This window comes from Bactrocera dorsalis, chromosome 6 (assembly GCF_023373825.1).
Source record: "Bactrocera dorsalis isolate Fly_Bdor chromosome 6, ASM2337382v1, whole genome shotgun sequence".
Classification (NCBI taxonomy): domain Eukaryota; kingdom Metazoa; phylum Arthropoda; class Insecta; order Diptera; family Tephritidae; genus Bactrocera; species Bactrocera dorsalis.
Window position 1 is genome coordinate 26,559,812 of NC_064308.1, and position 21,199 is coordinate 26,581,010.

The window sequence follows — 21,199 nt, forward strand, 5'->3', positions numbered from 1 at the left end:
CAATTTCTGATCGTTATCCGATCCCGGATACAAACGTAATACTGTCTAATCTAGGCAAAGCAAAATATTTTTCAACCATTGATCTAGAATCAGGATTTCATAAATTTTAATTACAGAAAATGTTATTGAGAAAACAGCTTTTTCCGTTAATAATGGTAAATATGAATTTTTGAGGATGCATTTTGGGTTAAAAAATGCCCCTAGAATTTTTCAGAGAGCAATGGATGATATATTGCGTGAACATATAGGAAAAATCTGTCACGTTTATATAGATTATATGGATGATATAATTATTTTTTCGAAAAACGTAACTCAACACTTAAAGGATTTAGAAACAATTACAAAAATATTAAAAAATGCTAATATGAAAATTTTATTAGAAAAATCAAAATTTTTCGCGAAAGAAATAGAGTTTTTGTGTTATATAGTAGCTCAAAATGTCATAAAAACAGATCCAAATAAAATAAAATTAATCTTAAACTATCCAATACCAAAAATTTTGCGAGCATTAAGAGGATTCCTGGGACTTGCAGAATATTATCGTAAGTTTGTTAAAGACTATGCTGCGATAGCCAAACTTTTGATAAAATACCTATCAGGAGAAAACGGTAGGATTTCTAAAAATAAATCAAACAATTTGGAAATAACTCTAGATGAGGAAGGAATATGTGCATTGAATAAGTTGAAAAAACTATTGGCTTCAGAAATGATATTGATACAGCCTGACTACTCAAAAACATTTGTATTAACTACCGATGCATCTAACGTTGCAATGGGTGCGGTACTATCGCAAGGGGGTAAACCAATTACCTTCATTTCAAAAACTTTTAATAAAACAGAAAGAAATTATGCAACTAATGAAAAAGAGCTTTATGCCATTGTTTGGCCATTAAAAAATCTACGAAATTACCTCTATGGTGTAACCAATTTGGAAATACACACTGATCACCAACCATTAACATTTACTTTATCACCTCGCAATCCTAATCCAAAAATTAAAAGATGGCACACAATTATAGAAGAATTTTCTCCAAAATTTGTATACCAACCCGGTAAATCCAATATTGTAGCTGACGCATTGTCACGTCTTGAATTATATAGGTAACATTTCCGATGATTCCCAGAGTCAGGAATCTCAACATTCAGCACAGAGTAGTGAAAGCGTTCAAATACAAGAAACACAAAAACCCATAAATCAATTTAAACAACAAATAATATTATGTAAGAACAGATTTACGGTCCATGAACTAATTGAAACCTTTGGAAATAAAATGCATTTAATAGAATTTGATACAGTAGAAAATTTAGTAACAATTTTGAAAGAATATATTCAGCTAAAGCTAGTGACGGGGATTCACTGCACCGTTGAAGATTTGCATGAAGTCCGAGAAACTCTCAAACAAACTTTTCAGAACAAATTTGTATTTACAAAAGTTTTTCCAATGGATATTATTAATAGAGAAGATCAGTCCGGATTAATCGAACAAACCCTAATAGAGCTCATCGAAGCTATAATTAAAATTTTAAGCAAATAGAAAAATTATATTACTGGCCAGAAATGAGGAAAAGAATGAAAGAATACGTTCGAAATTGTATGATATGCAATAAAAATAAATCCATCCCCAAAAAATACCAAAAGGCAAAGCCCCAATCCCAGGAAAAGAAGGGGAACAACTTCATTTAGACATTTTCTACGCACAGAAACTAAAATTTATCACATGTATAGATGCCTATTCAAAATTTTTAGTATTAAAACATATAGAAGATAAATCAAATATTGAAGAAAAGGTTTTAGAATTGCTTCAAAGCTGCACAGATGTAAAACAAATTACTTTAGACAATGAACCAAGCTTTACCACACCAACATTTAAATCCTTAATGCAAAGGTTAAATATTGAAATTTATTTTTGTGATCCACGTCACAGCATAACTAACGGACAAGTTGAAAGAGTAGATTCAACAATAATTGAAATAGCCAGATGTATAAAAGAAGAATACAATATTGTCAGCAATTTAGAAACAATACTTAGAGCAGCACAAAAATACAATTCAGCAATACATTCAGTAACAAATTTTAAACCGAATGAAGTACTTTATAATAAAATAAACCATGAAAATTTGCCAACAACTTTAAAACAAGCACAGGAGAAAATGCTAACGTTTCATAATAGACATAGATCAGATAAGCAATATCATCCCGGCCAAATCATTTACGAGAAAATAATAGGAGAGAGAAATAAATTAGAACCTAGATATAAAAATCAGCAAGTTAAGGAAAATTTAGAGAATAAAATAATAATTAATAATAGAAATAGAATTATTCATAAAGATAATATAAAATCATAATTTTATAGGTTTCCAATATGATCATTTTAATTTTGACTGCATTAATCAGCTCAGCAGCCGCTGATGTTATAGACTATACTCGACAAGACTACGTACTTATCGAAAATGGAGATGTTTCCATTTATGAAGAATACGGGGACCTATTCCACATTACTAATTTATCTTATTTTGAAAATATAATAGCAGACGAAAATAGAAATTTTTACAGTATTAACGAACAAAATCACGACAGCCTAGGAATTATTACACAGGAAACTGAATCTGAAATTTTGATAATTAAAACTTTAATAGAACAATTAAAACAAACCAATTTTCGGCAAAAAAGAGGTATAAATGAATTAGGAACGCTTTGGAAATGGATATCTGGTACACCAGACCATGATGACATTGTAAAAATTAATAATAAATTGGACGAACTGGTAATAAATAACAATAAGCAATTTACAACAAATTCAGAAATTTTTAAAATAATAACAGAATTAACTGAAACAGTAAATAATATTAAGGGCGATACCGCCAACAGGAAAAAAAAAGAAAACGAAATCAATATGTTATTCATGAACTGCAAAATCTAATAAATACAATAACTTTTGGTAAAATTGGAATTTTAAATCCAACAATTTTACATTATGATGAATTAAAAAACATAACATATTACCAACACGGTATAATGACAATAACAGATTTAAAGGACATTTCTAAATTTAAAATAGCCCAAAAAGGAGACATGATTATAATTTATATTAAATATCCTAAAATAGAACTAACATGTAAGCATTACGATGTAAGAGCCATAGCTCAATTATGTGGTAAGCTTATTATTGACCACAACATAATATACTGTAATAATAAATTATTTAATATTCAGAATTGTAAAACAGAAATTTCAAAAACCTATTGTAAACTAAATAAGAAAAGCACATGTTTGTCAGAAATTTTAAATACAAAACAAAGAAAATGTAATAAATTAAAAGAAAAAAACTTACAAATTGAAGAAATTAAATCAGGAGCGATATTAGTTTCAGGAAAAAATATTGTATATAATCAAACATTAAGTGGAACATATTTAATAACATTTGAAAATTATACTGTTATAAATAATCAATTTTATGAAAACATTGAAGTAAAAATTTGGAATTATTTTAAAAATAACCACATTAATAATTTTGAAATATTAGAATATTTTGAAACAACCAATAAACTGTTAAAATTAGATAATATAAATATTTTAGCAGAACGGAACAAGAACATAACAGTACATTCATATTTTTGGTATATAATTTTAATCTTTGGAATAATTTTCATAACTTACTTAATACTAAAATTAAAGAAATCTCGCGCAATTCCCAAACCAATCGAAAATGCGCAATTTCAAGAAATCACTTATAATGCTCTTTTGGATCAAATATATAAATTAACTCAAAATAATAGTGAATCGGGGACGATTCATTTTAGGAAGGGGGGAGTTAACGATAGCCTCGGCATAGAAACCTTACCGTAACTGTAAACAAAATTGAATCGATGCACTCTGCAATTACACTGCCTCATAAATTAGAAATATAATTAACGTTTTTGATTATTTAAGAATTCGATATGCTTTTTCCGTTCTGTATCCAAAAATGCATATTGCTCGCCCTTACAAGAAGGCATAACAATAACAATCGTAAAGAAACCACTTAACGTTCTGTTGGAATTTGCTGTGACAGCTTTAACTTTAAATTACACAATTGTAATTTAACACCTCAGCTTTAACTTTAAGTAAATAAAACCAAATTGTATAAATATTAGTATTTTAGAAATAAACATTTGATTTGTATTTGGCAATCCACAAGAACCAGACGTGTTCTCATTTCATCCGCGCGTTTGCGGATATAAAATATATATATTTTTTAGAATTCCCTCAGTCTCCGACTGTCACTCGACGCATACGGTTGTGCTATCAGTAATTTCGTTGTGTTAATCAATTTCGCTAGTGCTAGTTACATTTTCGCATTCCTTTTCGCACCTTATTTTTCAATAAGCCTGCTCTTATTTACTGACTCCTATTAATTAAATCAAATTGTGAAAACATGTTCCCTTGGGGGACCGCTCTAGAAAATAATAGGTTCGCCCTATTATCTTCTAGTCCTCAACCAAAAAGAAAAAAAAAGCCAACCCTATATCGAATGAAGAATTATTTCCTACTCTACCAACAACAATTAAAGACAGTCCTAAATATATAGTGGTAAGTTCAAGTGATGCAAATAAGCCGTTGAATAAATTTTCCTGCTTCGCCGTTCACAAAGCCCTGAAACATATTAGCTCTGAAATAATAAAAATCAGTCAACTAAGGGACGGTAATTTGCTACTCCTAGTTAAAAATAGCACTATCGCAAAAAGATTCACTAGAACAAAGCAACTCGTTGGGATATGCAGTGCAAAAATTGAGCTCCACAAAAATCTAAACTCATGCAAAGGTACTATTTACGCTCCGTGCCCAAACGATATTCCAGAGAATGAAATAATCGAAAACTTGAAAGAACAGGGTGTCATATCAATTTATAAATTTCCGAAATACATAAATAGCCAACCAACTCCAAGTGGTGTAGTCCTCCTAACTTTCGATTGCTACTCCCTACCGGAAAAAGTTGATGTTTCATGGTATACAACAAAGGTAAGACCATACTATCCAAATCCTATGAGATGCAAAAACTGCCAATTACTTGGTCACGCAAAAAAACGCTGCAATAAGGTCCCTACTTGCGATACATGTGCATTACCAACCCACAGTCCCTCACCCTGTACTCGCACTCTCTCTGCAAACTGTTCTGCTGATCACCCAGCCTCAAGTAAACTGTGTCCAAAGTTCACTCAAATAAAGAATATAATAACAATTCAAACAGACAATAAATGCTCTTCCCGCGAAGCAGTAAATATCCATAAAGCACAAATACCACCTGTTTTCAATTCTTCATCTCCTTCATTCGCTAACGTTATTAACAACCCGACAAACATAACTCCCACAAACAATCAACAAAACACTCAAACAAAAGAGCAAATCTCGCTCTCCTCTATTACTTCACCTACAACTTCCAACTCTAAAACAATCTGCACAAACAACGAAGAAAATGTAACAACCATTATTAATCAAATAAATTTAACTCATTCGTTTCCAACAACAAGTGCAGTCGAAGACTCAACTGTAACACCTTTTGACTACAACGCAACAACCTCACTCATTTCAAACTTGATTACCCAACTCAGTAACACTCCCGCCGCCCCATTACCCACACAACCCCCATCACAAAATAGACTATGAGAATTCTCCAGTGGAATTTGAAAGGTCTATTTAACAATTATCCAGATTTAAATATACTCATAAATGAATTCTCACCACACGTAATTGCATTACAAGAAACTCACCTCCCAGCAAATAAAACGGCATATACTCCTCACAAATACATTGGTTATTTCCATAATCTACCACAAAGCAAATCAGCTAAATAAGGCATTGCCTTGTTTATCAAAAAACATATCAAACACAAACGTATCCCAGTCTTTTCCAACATTTCCGCCATAGCAATAGAAAATAACATCGGTTTCAAATTTTCCATAGTCACATGCTACATTCCTCCGAATCAAAAGTTTACTGCAGGGGAACTTATAGGTGTCATTAACGCTGTTCCTGCACCCACAATAATCATTGGAGATTTTAATGCTTGGAGCCCCTATGTGGATCTACCTTCTCAAATGGAAGAGGCCAAATAATGGAAGATGTTATTCTCTCAAAAAACTTATTTGTTCTTAATGATAGATCACCAACTCACTTTTCCTAAAAACTTTCACTCATATAGACATCGCTCTTTGTTCAGCTTCCATAGCCCATAAACTCTGTTCTTATACTCTAGAAAACCTTCACAATAGCGACCACTTTCCTATCATAACTACCCTCATCACACCGATGCAATACATCATTGAGCCGAGATCAAAATTTCTTACAGATAAAGCTGATTGGTTAAAATATTGGTTCCTGCTCAACACATCAACAAGTGCTGAAATAATATCAGAAAACATAAACGCAGAAGCATCAAAAATAAAAAGGATTATTCGATCCGCTGCATATATCTCCATTTCCCAAACTAGCACAAAAAAATTTTCCGCCAAACTACCGTATTGGTCCAATCTATTAACTGCCTTGAGAAATACAAAACAAGCTCTTTGGTCTAAATTCAAACAGAACGTAACAACTGAAAACTTAATTAGATACAAAAAAGCAAACTCTAACTTCAGAAGAGAACTAAAGTCTGCTAAACGCATAGCCATTGAAAAACTAACAGCTAATATAAAACCCACTTCAAGCTCTAAAAAAGTATGGAATGACATCAAATCTCTTTCAGGAGGACATAAGCAAAATAAAATTGATTTTATTCAATCTCCCGTAGGTCCCATCCCTTCCGATCCGCAGCATATTGCAGAAAACTTTGCACAAACATGGTCAAACAACTCCAAAAATTTCAACTTTCATCCGAATTTTATTACACTTTCTAATCAAATCATTTCCCAAACATACCACAACCCATCCCCGTGTTTCGAAGCTACATTGATAGAATCTCCCATTACATTAGAAGAGTTCGATTCTACTATCAGCAAAATGTCCGGAAAAACCCCTGGATCAGACAAAATTTCCTACCCCCTCCTAAAAAATCTATACAATAACATATTAAAGCAGGGTATTGTACCTCAAGAATGGAAAAAAGCTACAATTATTCCCATCCCTAAACCCAACAAATCGAGTGCCTCAATTGCAGACTTCAGACCTATTTCTTTGATACCCTGCATTGCCAAAGTTTTGGAAAAAATTATATCAAAGAGACTCATGTGGTATTTAAAACAAAAAGGACTGATAAGCCAAAACCAGTTTGGTTTTCAAAGTGGTCTTGGCGTCATTGACCAACTTCTTTACTTTGAACACCACGCTATAACAACAATATCTACCAAAATCACTTATCCGTCCTCAGTCTAGATTTTGAGAAAGCATTCGATAGAATTGGAGCTCATACGGTATTACAAGAATTAAAAAATGGGACATTGGAGATAAAATGTATAATTTCATAAAGTCATTCCTTTCAAATCAAATCGTAAGATTACAGTAAGTGTTAGTAACCACAACTCCAACATATACTCCCTACATAATGGCATACCCTAAGGATCTCCCCTTTCAACAACACTATTTGTTATTGCCTTTAACCAATTAAGCAAGTTAATAACCTCATACCGATGCGTAGATCATATCATCTACGCAGACGATGTTTTAATTTTTTCGGCTTTAAAAAATTTAAACCAAGTAAAAATCATTTTTAGCAACATCCTAACCGAAATAGCAGAATGGTCTAAAACGTCAGGAACAAAAGTTTCTGCAAGCAAAAGCGCAACATTTCACGTTTGCAGAAAAAGAAAATGCACCTTCCCTAACCTATCCTTCGAAAACACACAAATTCCTCACACTACAACTTTAAGAATACTTGGCTTAATTTTTGATAAAAAACTAACATTTAAGGAACATTGTAAATATGTTAGATTAAGTTTACTTAATAGACTAAACATTATAAAGTTTCTCTCTTCAAAACACTGCCATATCCATATCTCAACTCTCGTAAATATTGAAAAGCATTGATGTTGTCAAAAATAGACTTTGGACTCGCAAAGCACACTTTGCAATCATCCAAACGACTCAGTTAACCACATCCTAAACGACTGCACTGCACTAGCACAAAAAAGGAAAACCATCTTTGGAAACAGGGAACCCTCCCGTCTACTGAAAACACCAAATATTGACAACATCAATGCTATCAACAATTTGCTTAATATATGTAAGATAAATAACATTTAAATATTATAAACAAATAAAAACTAAGTATTAATTTTACACTTAATTTTAATTAGACAGAACTATTGTAATAGATAGCTGAAGGCCCTAGTAGCCAGTGCTTAATCTCTGTGTATTAATTATTAATAATTAGTTCTCATTTAAATAAATAAATAAAATAAATAAAATTCCCTCGTTGCGGGAATTAATTTGTATGCACTTTTATAGCCATACATGCTTACAAGAAAGTTCCATGGGATTGCCGTGACCCTTAATGCACCGCCGCTTCCTAAGTAATTTTTATTGCATTTTTGAAAATAACACCGAATAATTTGAAAACAAACAATATTCAGTTCTAAGGCGCTAAAAATGTCAATTTTGGATGAATTCGTGTGGCATTTCTCAATTATTTTAGTATGGCAACAAAAAATTTAAGCGAATGTATCATTCACCAGTCACAATATGAAGATGTCGAATTTTCGACGTTTGACCCGCATAATGCTTTAGCTTCGCCAGTGACAATACCAACATGAATTGCAAAACCGTCCCAAGTCACAGAAACTGTCTCAAAAAAAAAATGAGAGACTTTTGACTTTAACCCTAGAACACACACCCGGGTACAAATGTATACACTTTGAACTTTGAAGTGTTGTAACTTTTGAACCGCTATACCCCTATACCTCTATACTGCTAACTAGGAAGATTATTTAGTTCTGAGTTCAAATTCAAAATTGGAACCAGATCGGACCATTGGTTCAGGAGCTACAGCCTTCCAAACACATTATATACGTAAACACACACCCGGGATACGTTTGTACCCCAATAGTAAAAATCCTCATAATAATAAAAAAAAAAACGTTTTTATATTATTTTTTTATTTGAAAAATTAAAAATATTCATTTCACACATTATATTATTGACTTTTATTATAAAAATGCATCTTATATCTAAGGAAAATCATGGCAAATTGAGCAATTTGTTGATGTGACCGAATGTTCAAGACACATTGGCTTCTTACATTTGGCGCACAGCTTTCTGGTTTTTCTACGGCGTTTTTCCTCTTGTGCGTAACATAGGCAGATGTTGATGCTGCTGTTGACACCATTGATTCCACTTCAATAGCAATTTTAGTCGAAAAATTTTGCGTCACTTGACGATTTATGGCTCTGGCTTCAATAATGGGCATACACAATGCTTCAGCCAAGCTGCGCAGGATCTGCTTACGCTTGTTGTTTGTTCTCCAAGGCAACATAGGGTTATTCAAATCGTAGACAATGTAGGCTGCAAGAGCTGTAATGTCCAACATGTTAGAGAACATCGCTAGTGGCCATCGTTTTGTTTGTCTTTCTGTTGGATATTCTGCAAACATTTGGTCCATTCGATCAACACCACCTTTGGTACGATTATAATATTCAATTATTTCAGGTTTCCCACTGTCAGCTATTTCAGCATCATTATGCATGGTCGAAAGCAAAATTACTGTTTTATTTTTTTTTTGGGAACATAAGAGCACATTGTCACATTATTTTTGAAGCCAAATGTCGTTGAACCAATTGTCCTGTTTTTGTTCTGCTTCATTTCTTGGGGAATATATGATTTGTTTTTGCGCAAAGTTCCAACGATCGTGAGTTTCCAGGTGAGAAGCAGTTCTGTATCTGGCAAGGTCGTAAACAAATTGTCCATTGTAATGTTTCGGCCACTTCCTTGGTATTTGGCAGACAAATCCTTCACCACAGTTTTTATCGTCAAATCTTGGGAACCGCAATATCGAACAGAAACGGTTGACTCCCATTGTGGCGCGATATAAAGGATAGTTTTTGACGCTCCATAAATCTCGAACATGTTCTCCATTGCTATGGTTCGCACCAGTCATAATCAGCCAGTCATAGTCAGCTCTGTTATTGACACAGGCGTCCATGACTTAGGAGCTGTGTTTGGATGCGCATTGTTGTAAGCATTATAAGTTTCTTTTGCTAACTTATTTGTGTGGCGCATAATTATATCAGCCATTTCACCGTTCATGAAACATTTGAATGTTTGCTCTATTGACAACATTTCAGTGCATCTAGCTGGTCCAGAACGTTCTCTTATAATATTTTGTCTGAGTACCTGACGACTTACATTTGGTTTTTTCATCCACTCAGTATCATCACGTGCAACAAATTTTTCGGCACTAGCACGTAATTCATTATATTCTTCTACTTCTTCTTCTTCATCGTCTTCTTCATCATCCTCATAGTCCGCATAATCAGGTAATTCTTCTGCGGCACTTTGCGAAACTTCAGCATCGTCATCAGCAATTTAAATGTCATTGATTTGAATTTCTTCTTCATCTTCTGAGTCAAAGTCATAGGGAGCGTCATTCTGTTCCCCAGTTAGCCTGCATAATAAAAAAAATGAGTATATGTTTACATTGTTGCTTATTTTACATTTTTTACCTTCTATATGCTGCAGGAGGATGAAGTCATGTGTAGAAGTTCACGCAAGTGCGGAAAGTTCTCTGATCGCCATTTACTTGGAAGTGGCCAGAAATGATTCTTTTACATATAACTCAAGCAGCTCACGACTTCCGGTCTTCGACCAAGTATCCTCTGGGTAGCCTAAGAACATCCGTTCGAAGGCGAGCTAAAGTGAGAAGGCGAAACATTCCCTGCATAGGGTTGTGCGCTGGGTTTGGGACCCGCCACGTAAAAAACACCCCCAATGAAAAGGAAAAAAGAGCCTCGGATGAGAGACCCCCCTTTTGATGACGACCATGGCAAACGAATTAAGGACTATGATTTGAGGGCATACACCTGGAATGTCCGGTCCCTTAATTGGGAAAGTGCCGCTGCCCAGCTGGTTGATGTCCTCGTGAAAATAAAGGCTGACATCACCACCGTCTTCAACGCCAGGGTGGGCAAAGAAGGTATCTTTGGCACTACGGTCGGTAAATTCAGCCTCCACGAGGAAACATCCCCAAATGCGTTGAGGCTAATCGACTTCGCCGGGGCCCGAAATATGGTTATCTGTAGTACTAGATTTCAGCATAAGAAGATACATCAAGCTACCTGGCTGTCTCCGGATCGAAAAACCACCATTGACTCGGACCACTATATTGTTGCAGCCAAAATTCGCACCCGCCTCTGTGCAGCAAAATCCGCACGCCAACAAACACAAGGAAGGTTCGACGTCGAAAAGCTGCAATCACAACAGACAGCCGAACGATTTTCTACTCGGCTTGCACTCCTGCTCTTGGAGAGCACTCGTCAACAACTCGGTATGAGGGAACTGTGGGACGGCATTTCAAACTCCTTACGTACAGCTGCAACCGAAACCATTGGTTTTCGGAAAGTACAAAAGAACAGCTGGTACGACGAGGAGTGCCGTGTCGCAGCGGAAAGAAAACAGGCTGCCTACCTCGCAACGTTACGATCGACCACAACACGTGCGGGATGGGATAGATACCGAGAGTTGAAGAGGGAAGCGAGACGCATTTGCAGAGAGAAGAAGAAAGAGGCCGAAATGCGTGAGTACGAAGAGCTTGATAAGCTGGCCGACAGGGGTAATACTCGAAAATTCTACGAAAAGATGCGGCGACTTACAGAAGGTTTCAAGACCGGAGCATACTCTTGTAGAACCCCCAAGGTGATCTAGCCACCGATGCCCAGAGCATACTTAAATTATGGAGGGAACACTTCTCCAGCCTGCTGAATGGTAGTGAACGCACAACACCAGGAGAAGGCGAACCCGATACCCCAATCGATGACGATGGAGCAGACGTTCCATTGCCCGACCAGTAAGAAGTTCGAATAGCAATTGCCCGGCTGAAAAACAACAAAGCGGCAGGGGCCGATGGATTGCCGGCCGAGCTATTCAAACACGGCGGCGGAGAACTGATAAGGAGCATGCTTGTGTGGCTTCAGACCTGGTAAATGAACAACCGACCAGATATTCACCATGCGCCAAATCTTGGAAAAGACCAGTGAAAGGGGATCGACACTCACCACCTATTCGTCGATTTCAAAGCTGCTTTCGACAGCACGAAAAGGAGCTGCCTTTATGCCGCTATGTCTGAATTTGGTATACCCGCAAAACTAATACGGCTGTGTAAACTGACGTTGAGCAACACGAAAAGCTCAGTCAGGATCGGGAAGGACCTCTCCGAGCCGTTCGATACCAAACGAGGTTTCAGACAAGGCGACTCCCTATCGTGCGACTTTTTCAATCTGCTGCTGGAGAAAATTATTCGAGCTGCAGAACTGAATCGAGCAGGTACAATTTTTTATAAGAGTGTACAGCTGCTGGCGTATGCTGATGATATTGATATCATCGGTCTCAACACCCGCGCCGTTAGTTCTGCTTTCTCCAGACTGTACAAGGAAGCAACGCAAATGGGTCTGGCAGTGAACGAGGGCAAGACGAAATATCTCCTGTCTTCTAACAAACAGTTGTCGCACTCGCGACTTGGCTACCACGTCACTGTTGACAGTCATAACTTTGAAGTTGTAGATAATTTCGTCTATTTAGGAACCAGCATTAACACCACCAACAATGTCAGCCTGGAAATCCAACGCAGGATTACTCTTGCCAACAGGTGCTACTTCGGACTGAGTAGGCAATTGAAAAGTAAAGTCCTCTCTCGACGAACAAAAGCCAAACTCTATAAGTCGCTCATAATTCCCGTCCTGCCATATGGTGCAGAGGCTTGGACGATGACAACAACCGATGAGTCGACGTTGCGAGTTTTCGAGAGAAAAGTTCTGCGAAAGATTTATGGTCCTTTGCGCGTTGGCCACGGCGAATATCGCATTCGATGGAACGATGAGTTGTACGAGATATACGACGACATTGTCATAGTTCAGCAAATTAAAAGACAGCGGCTACGCTGGCTAGGTCATGTTGTCCGGATGGATGAAAACACTCCAGCTCTGAAAGTATTCGACGCAGTACCCGCCGCGGGAAGCAGAGGAAGAGGAAGACCTCCACTCCGGTGGAAGGACCAAGTGGAGAAGGACCTGGTCTCGCTTGGAATATCCAATTGGCGCCACGTAGCGAAGAGAAGAAACGACTGGCGCGCTGTTGTTGACTCGGCTATAATCGCGTAAGCGGTGTCTACGCCAGTAAAGAAGATGAATATGCTGCACTTGATAGATATTCGTTTCTTCTTGAAGTCATTTCGTATCCAGTTATTTATAGTTTCAGTTATATTTGTTTTCACTTATATTTTCACTTCTTATACTTTTGAGCACCAAAACAATAATGAAAATATCAACAGGCAGCATTTATAACAACACCTCGTGTGAAAACAACCCTTGCAGCTATGTACATATAAAATACAAAAACCAGTTATACCAGGGTATTTGATACCTACGTACCCATACCTTGCGCAACCTTTTTGCACATATCTTTTGAACCAGGTAGAATATTTCAATGAAGTAAAAACCAAAATGTGTATTCGTTGTTACTCTACAAGTATATTATTATAAATTATATTATTTTGTTTTGCATTTATCAGGACAACAACAAAACCAAAAATCCACTGTTGCATGTCCTGACTTTATTTGCCCATATCGCTGGAACCAGTAGGAATATTCGAATGAAACAAAAGACAAAATACTTTTTATATATTAAAATATACATAAAAAAATCATAGAAATCGGTTGAATAAGCATTAAAAAAACCGCAAAATAAGGTCCCGGGTACAAACGTATCTCGGGTGTGTGTTTACGTGGTATTTTCTGGGTGTGTGTTCTAGGGTTAACACAGTACAGAATCGCTCGGTTAACGTAAGTAAATATTTATATTTGTGTTGTTCACAGTTGAGTGCGTGTGTATTGTATATAAATTCATACGTGCCGCATATAAATGTACATAAGTGCGTTGCTATGTTCTTAATGTAAAATGTGTATCGTAAATATGGTTTTGCATGTGTATTATGTTGGAATGCATATACATAACTACATATATGTATTTGGTTATGGATACATGTTTATGTTATACTCAGCGTTTGAAAAACTACGCTACTCCCATAGCATTTCATTTTACTCTTGCTACCGCTCTCACTTTGTCGGGAGCCACAGCATAGTCTTAGCATAACAATGTAAAAGAAGTGCTCTACTCTGCTCCGAGTTTTGTTAGGTAAAAACTATAGCTGGAGCGGGAGCAAAAAATTAAATTCTGCGCTATGCTCTGGCGTAGCGGTAGCAAAAAATTGGGAGCGGTAGCACAGCAGAGCTAATGAAAATTTTCATGTGCTACAACTCCCGCATGTGTTTGTTGTTTTTTTTCTTTTTTTGCTATTTTCTGTCATAATATTTGAATTAATTGAATAATTCAAACAAAAAAATGTTATGCAAATCATTTTGGCACTTGTTGCGTCAAGTGACTTTATAAATCTAAAATCAAATATTTTAAGAAATATATTAATAAAGTCAATTAGATAATAATTGAATAAATTATACATATATATTTTTTTATTATGTAAAATATTTACCATTTATTTACCTTGGAAATACCATACAAAAACTTCCTTGAAATATTTAGCCCTAAATATTAACATTAAAAACTGGACCAAGGAATGTAAAAATTGTCCATAGAAAATACACGACAATCCTGATTTTTTATTTTTAAAGGTATTTTAAGGCATCGCTTGACTTTAGACGCATGTTTCTCAGAATTGATCACTCTTCTTCTTCACATTTCGTGCAAATGCGAATTTCTTGGAAAAATCAAGTTTAGAGCCCCGTAATACCTCGCCGGTGTGAGTTTCGACTTTGTTGCTGTGGGCACTTTTGTAGAGTGAACAATTCTGAGAAACATGTGTCTAAAGTCAAGCGATGCCTTAAAATACCTTTAAAGATAAAAAATCAGGATTGTCGTGTATTTTCTATGGACAATTTTTACATTCCTTGGTCCAGTTTTTAATGTTAATATTTAGGGCTAAATATTTCAAGGAAGTTTTTGTATGGTATTTCCAAGGTAAATAAATGGTAAATATTTTACATAATAAAAAAATATATATGTATAATTTATTCAATTATTATCTAATTGACTTTATTAATATATTTCTTAAAATATTTGATTTTAGATTTATAAAGTCACTTGACGCAACAAGTGCCAAAATGATTTGCATAACATTTTTTTGTTTGAATTATTCAATTAATTCAAATATTATGACAGAAAATAGCAAAAAAAGAAAAAAAACAACAAACACATGCGGGAGTTGTAGCACATGAAAATTTTCATTAGCTCTGCTGTGCTACCGCTCCCAATTTTTTGCTACCGCTACGCCAGAGCATAGCGCAGAATTTAATTTTTTGCTCCCGCTCCAGCTATAGTTTTTTACCTAACAAAACTCGGAGCAGAGTAGAGCACTTCTTTTACATTGTTATGCTATGACTATGCTGTGGCTCCCGGAAAAGTGATAGCGGTAGCGATAGCATAGCAATAATTCTAGAAATTTTGCTGCTACGGAGTAGTAAATGAGAACCCTGGTTATACTGTCTCAGCATTTTCTACTGTTGAAATATGTATGAGCATGTTCAATGATATATGAACAGTCCTTAAACATCTCTACGCTTTTAAATTTAACGCTTTACCGTGTTCTCTTTTTATCTTGTTATAAGATAGTAAAATCCATATCTCATTTCCAACTATTTCAAAATTACTTGTAGAAAACTGAACTATCCCTTTATCGTAAGCCTAACCGTTAAAAAGATTTAATCAGTTAAGTTTAGGTTTTTTAAAGGCATTTTTTATATGAATTTTAGAACTAAATAAAAAAATTAAATTGGAAATTTTTTGGAAGGAAATTTACTACTCTACAAATTGATCCTTCGAAGAGTCAATAATAATTGATAATACGAGTATTGCTGTTAAAAAGTCCGTCCGTTCAAAAACAATTTTTACTTTTTGCTTTAAATCATTTTAAGGTGCATTCCAAAGTAAACAGGACATTTTAACCTAGTTCCCCCTGGTGGTGCCATCTATATGTCGACTGGTGCGTTAGAATCTGCTATCTTTATCGATTGTCCAGTGAGAACATGACATTTCATTGATTGAAAGTGAAGATATTGCGTTTTAAGTGTCAGTATGTTTGTGTTATCGGTGCGAAAATGGGCTTCTAACAAAGAGCCAACATTAAATTTTGTTTTAAGATTGGTAAAACTTTTACCAAACGTTTCTATTAATGAAACAAGTTTATGGCGATGATTGCCTATAACGTAGCAGAGTGCACGAGTGGTTTCAACGTTTTCAAAGTGGTCGAGAGGACATAAATGAAGATCAACATGTGGACCAATTAAAATCCGTGATCACCGGAAATTCCATCTAAACTGTGCGTGAATTCGTAACAAATCTGCCGAAATCATCATTGAAATTCATGGAAATGGAATTGAACATCTCCAAAACACCGATTTATCGCATTTTGACCGAACATTTAGGCTTACGAAAGGTGTGTGCACGATTTGTTCTGCACAAATTGACTAACGACCAAAATTGCTCAGAATCCAACATTCGATTCGACGCTTGTGACCGATTATTTCATCAAAAATCACATTTTAACCCTTAACCCATCCCCGTATTCATCGTATTGATATAGCACCGACCGACTTCTTCCTTTTTGGAAAAATGCATTTGCCCATGAAAGAAGAGCGTTATGTAGATGTAGAGGCCATTCAAAAGGCTTGCACCGCCATACTGGCGGCCACACCGGCCAACGAGCTAAAACACTCGTTGGACAAGCTGTAATGAAGCAGAAGGAGACTATTCTAAATAAAATAAATTGATTTTGCCGAAAAACCCCATTTTTTTATATTTTTTTAAGTCCTGTTTACTTTGGAACGTACATTGTATACTAACTTATAAATCTCACTACGCTCGCTAGTCGTAGGGAAATTCTTGGTATAATAGTAGTAGTCCATTTCTGTTGTTTGATATTAATTTAAACGTTCCCGAGCGTTCAAGCAGACAGTTGAGACCTTTACTTTTAAAATTTTCTCTAAAAAGTTTTGAGCTAAACGAAAAATTCCGCCGTATATGACACGATTTTCATTCCAGCACATTTGATCTAACAAACTCATTCTTTACCATTAAAAAAAAAAATATTTTAAAAAGTAACATTTAAAAATAATAAACTTACTTTAAATTGAAATTTCAACTCAGTATACGTACAGCAACAAGCGAAACCATTGGTTTTCGAAAAGATGGTACGATGGGACTGTTGTGTCGCAGAAAGCGGACAGCCTGGCTCTAGATGTTGCGATTGACTATGACACGAGCGGGATGGGATAGATATCGAGAGTGTGTGAAAGACTATAGCCCTCCGTTAACAAACTTGTTAGGCCTGCCCAACCGCAATTACCCACCAAGCTATGCTCGAGGGTTCTTTATGTAAATTCTCTTGCAGCCAGTAGTCGTCCTGCCGATTTGTCCATAGAAGCGGAGATAGCGTTCCTCCGTGGAAAGTACCTATACAGACTTTCTTGGTAATTTTAGTGACTTTTCTGCTTCTTAGCTGTTTATTCACCACTGTTGCCTATAGAAGCGTGGATAGCATGCCAACTTGGAGAGTACCTATACAAACTTCTTTGGTAATTTTAGCGTCTTTTTTGCTCTTATTCGTCTAGAGGTCAAAGGGCAAGATCTGCTCCAGAGTTTGCAGCAGGAAGGAAGTTAAGCTAATAGCCCTAAGCTCTTTTGAGTATGTTGAGTTGTTTCCACCTGTCTTCGGTATAAAAACTACCCTATCCATGAGTGAGGTACATAGCTAAGCTTTATGCAAGCCCAGCAATCGCTTTTAGCCATGGTACGGATAGATAGAGCCCATTCTGTAGCATTGATGGAATGATTCCGTCCGTACCAGGTGATTTGTATGGGTCGATTGAGTGGATTGCCTATTCTATTATATTATCTGTAAATTTGTGTTTGAGAACGTTTACCGCACTACTAACTTCGTAGCTAGGACTTACCGCGTCCTTACAGCCTGGTAAGTGCACACTGAGTCCAACGAGTCTACTTTTGCGTATTAGACCAGGCGAGGCAGGGCTTTTAGATAATAAGCATCGCTTTCTCCTGGGTCTTTTCGAATCCACTACAAAATTTTTTTCCAGGATCCCCGATTTGTCCTGCGCACCAACTTCTTGTGGTCCCTTAGAAGATCTTTATTTTCGTTCTAATAATCTTCGCTTTCTGCTAAATTGACCTTGATCTTTGTCTCCGCTCTAATGGGGAATGGGATGTATGTAGGTAGGTTCCTCACCTCAATTAGCCACCACTAGACTACTTTGTAAAATATATTTGAGTAAAGATTTCCCTCGCTAATTGATATCGGGACTGCCCAAACCGTATGATGGGCGTTAGCAGTAGCACCCACCATCAATGCCTGCTTTCTTCTGCTGGATGTAGCCTCTGGAGTTCTGCCATTGGCACCTAGCAATCATGTGGCATATAGCAGGATGCAATAAGTTAAGATTCATCCTTAGCACCCTTCACTGCCACAACCGACAGATCGTCTATGGAAAGACTTAACCTGTCTCCAGATTTTTTTTGGTGCCGTGTGCGGAGTGGCGGTTCTTGAGGCGAAGAAACACGTTTCCTACGCATGTTCCGGGTCTACCAAGAGAGGAATGGTTACCTTCGCTTTTGGTATAGATGGAATATTGCTGAGGTCTACCACATCCAGCTTCGCTTACTTTATCCATGTTAGTGTCGGGTCATCATTAAATTCATAAACTTTGACACCGCTAAGTAATTCTGCTCCAATTAAATGACGGCATGGGTGCGTTCGGTTCAGCGTCAATTTTCGAGAAGGGGGCTTCCAATAGCTCCATTTCCAATGTTTTCCACCGCTCCTGTGATATATGCCCCGGCGGAACAAGCTCCTCTTCCTTATCCGCGTTAATGCTTACAGCGCTTTCTGGTTCCGAGTCTTCATCGCCTTTAATTTATATATAGAAAAACTGTTTATATTGAAAGATTTTTCAATTAATCAATTTAAATAATGTAGTACATATGTTTAATTTATATAAAATCAATGGCAATAAAAATATTTGTCTTATTCAGTTACCTTTCACTAGAGAATATGGTGAACTAAGCAAAGTATTTTGCTGAGTGGTCCTATATTATACAGCGTTTGGACGGACATACGTTAGATATGTAATGTAAATTAGTGTAACTATACTTTTCAATATGTTTGGAACACTTCGGTGTTGATTGCAAGGTAGAGGGGTCGTGTCCCAGTATGTAATAAGGTCCTACTTTTTGCAGGGTTCCTCCACCCGCGTAGAAAAATATATATGTATAAAAATAACGTGTCACGTTGTTTGTCCGCGATGGAATCCTAAACTACTGAACCGCTTTTAGTAAAATTTAGCACACTGTGTCCAGTTCGAACAAACTTAGAAAATAGTAAAACAATTCATAATTAAAGAATACAGTGAACGCTCTATTAAGCTGGCCTTTCCATTAATTGGACAGAAAAGCTGGTAACCAAACATTGAGAAAGCAGCCTTAAATCCGTTATTTTTTCCACAGATATTTATTTGTATGAACACATTCAAAATTAAACTTCAAGTACAATCCCTTGGATTATTATACCGACAAAAACGATTTCGTTTTTATTCGAAAATAACATTTTCACTGTACTGAACAGTTTATTATATGAATACTAGCTGACCGCAGCCGTTGTCCTGCGTGAAATTACATATGTGTTTTGAAATGAAGAGAAAGTTAAATTTATCATTTCATTTCTTTTTCTTTTCAATGTAACGCAGCTTGATAAACAACATTTTTGGTTTCTGTTCCGGTGCGTAAATGTACAGAGAAGATAGTTTTCCAACTCGTGAGCACGCCACGTATTTTTGGCCGTGCAAAAAACATAGCAGTTCCAAATTTATGCCATACATTTCTATCGACTACCCTTGTGTAATGATGATTGTCATCTCAAATGCAATTTTTACTGGAAACTGAATCCGTTTAAGCTAAAATGGCAAATCAATAGAACTCAAAGGAACTCGTAGAATCAAGCATTCTGCGAAACATAATAACGACAGATCCAACTTTGAGACGCAAATAATGCGGTGGCATACCAATCCTCTCCAAAGAATTTAGAAATTCCACTGGATAATTCACGGCGTCGTCTTTTGAATTTTCCAGTTTAAGTCAACAACATCGGTATTTTTAACAGCTAACATTGCGCGTACACTTAAGGAATCGCAGTTACGATAATTAGACCAATATTCGGATACACATTCGTGATGAGTTCATCTTTCGTGAATCGATAAACGGCCGATGGAATTGATATCAAACCATCGGAAGTATCAACCGAAATTGATCCCTTTCCAATTTTTAGTGAAGATGATGTAAAATGTCTTCGGCGACGTAATTTTTGTTCGTATCCCATAATAGACGCGGATTTGAAGGCATTTGCATTCCAGTGATTATCATTTTCACGCAATTGTAATTGCTGGCTTTCTTCTCAAAAAGTTGCACGCACCGTATCATTCACAGTACGCAATGACTAAAATGAAGTCGAACCGCGTACATTTATCAATAGCAACCGAAGGTAGAAAGAACGCCAACCGATGTTAGCGCGACCTCTTCATGGCATCGTGACAAATTTTAATCTGTAATTGATCACTTTGTGTGAAAAACACATAACATTTTCACTGAATAATTTTCAAAAAATTTTGAAGCAAACGACAAATTTGAACGATTCAAATAATTGAAAAACAAAACAATAAAAAATTAAAAAAAAAAATTTGTATGGAAAAAATTAACTTTTTGGTATTGTCCAATTTTCCGACTTTTCCTCAAGAAAAGCATACAGGTTTTTTTATTCCTAAACCTTCCCCAATCCACGCAGAACATTCTCTGCAAATTTCATCAAGATTGGTTCAGTCGTTCCCTTAGCGTTGCTAATAAACAAACATTCATTCGTTTCTATGGGAAAAAGAAAAAGGCCGTTTTTAGGGGTTTTCCGGCAATTTTTCGAGTTTTTTTCTCCGCATAAACCATCCCTGAACCTCA

At 36.1% G+C, this 21,199-nt stretch overlaps 1 protein-coding gene across 4 annotated transcripts in view; it reads right to left on the minus strand.

Annotated features, from left to right (window-relative positions):
• The window catches only part of LOC105224248 (synaptotagmin-7), a 566,903-nt gene that overhangs the window by 233,047 nt on the left and 312,657 nt on the right, over positions 1-21,199 (minus strand). The gene's annotated exons all lie outside the window — the stretch shown is intronic.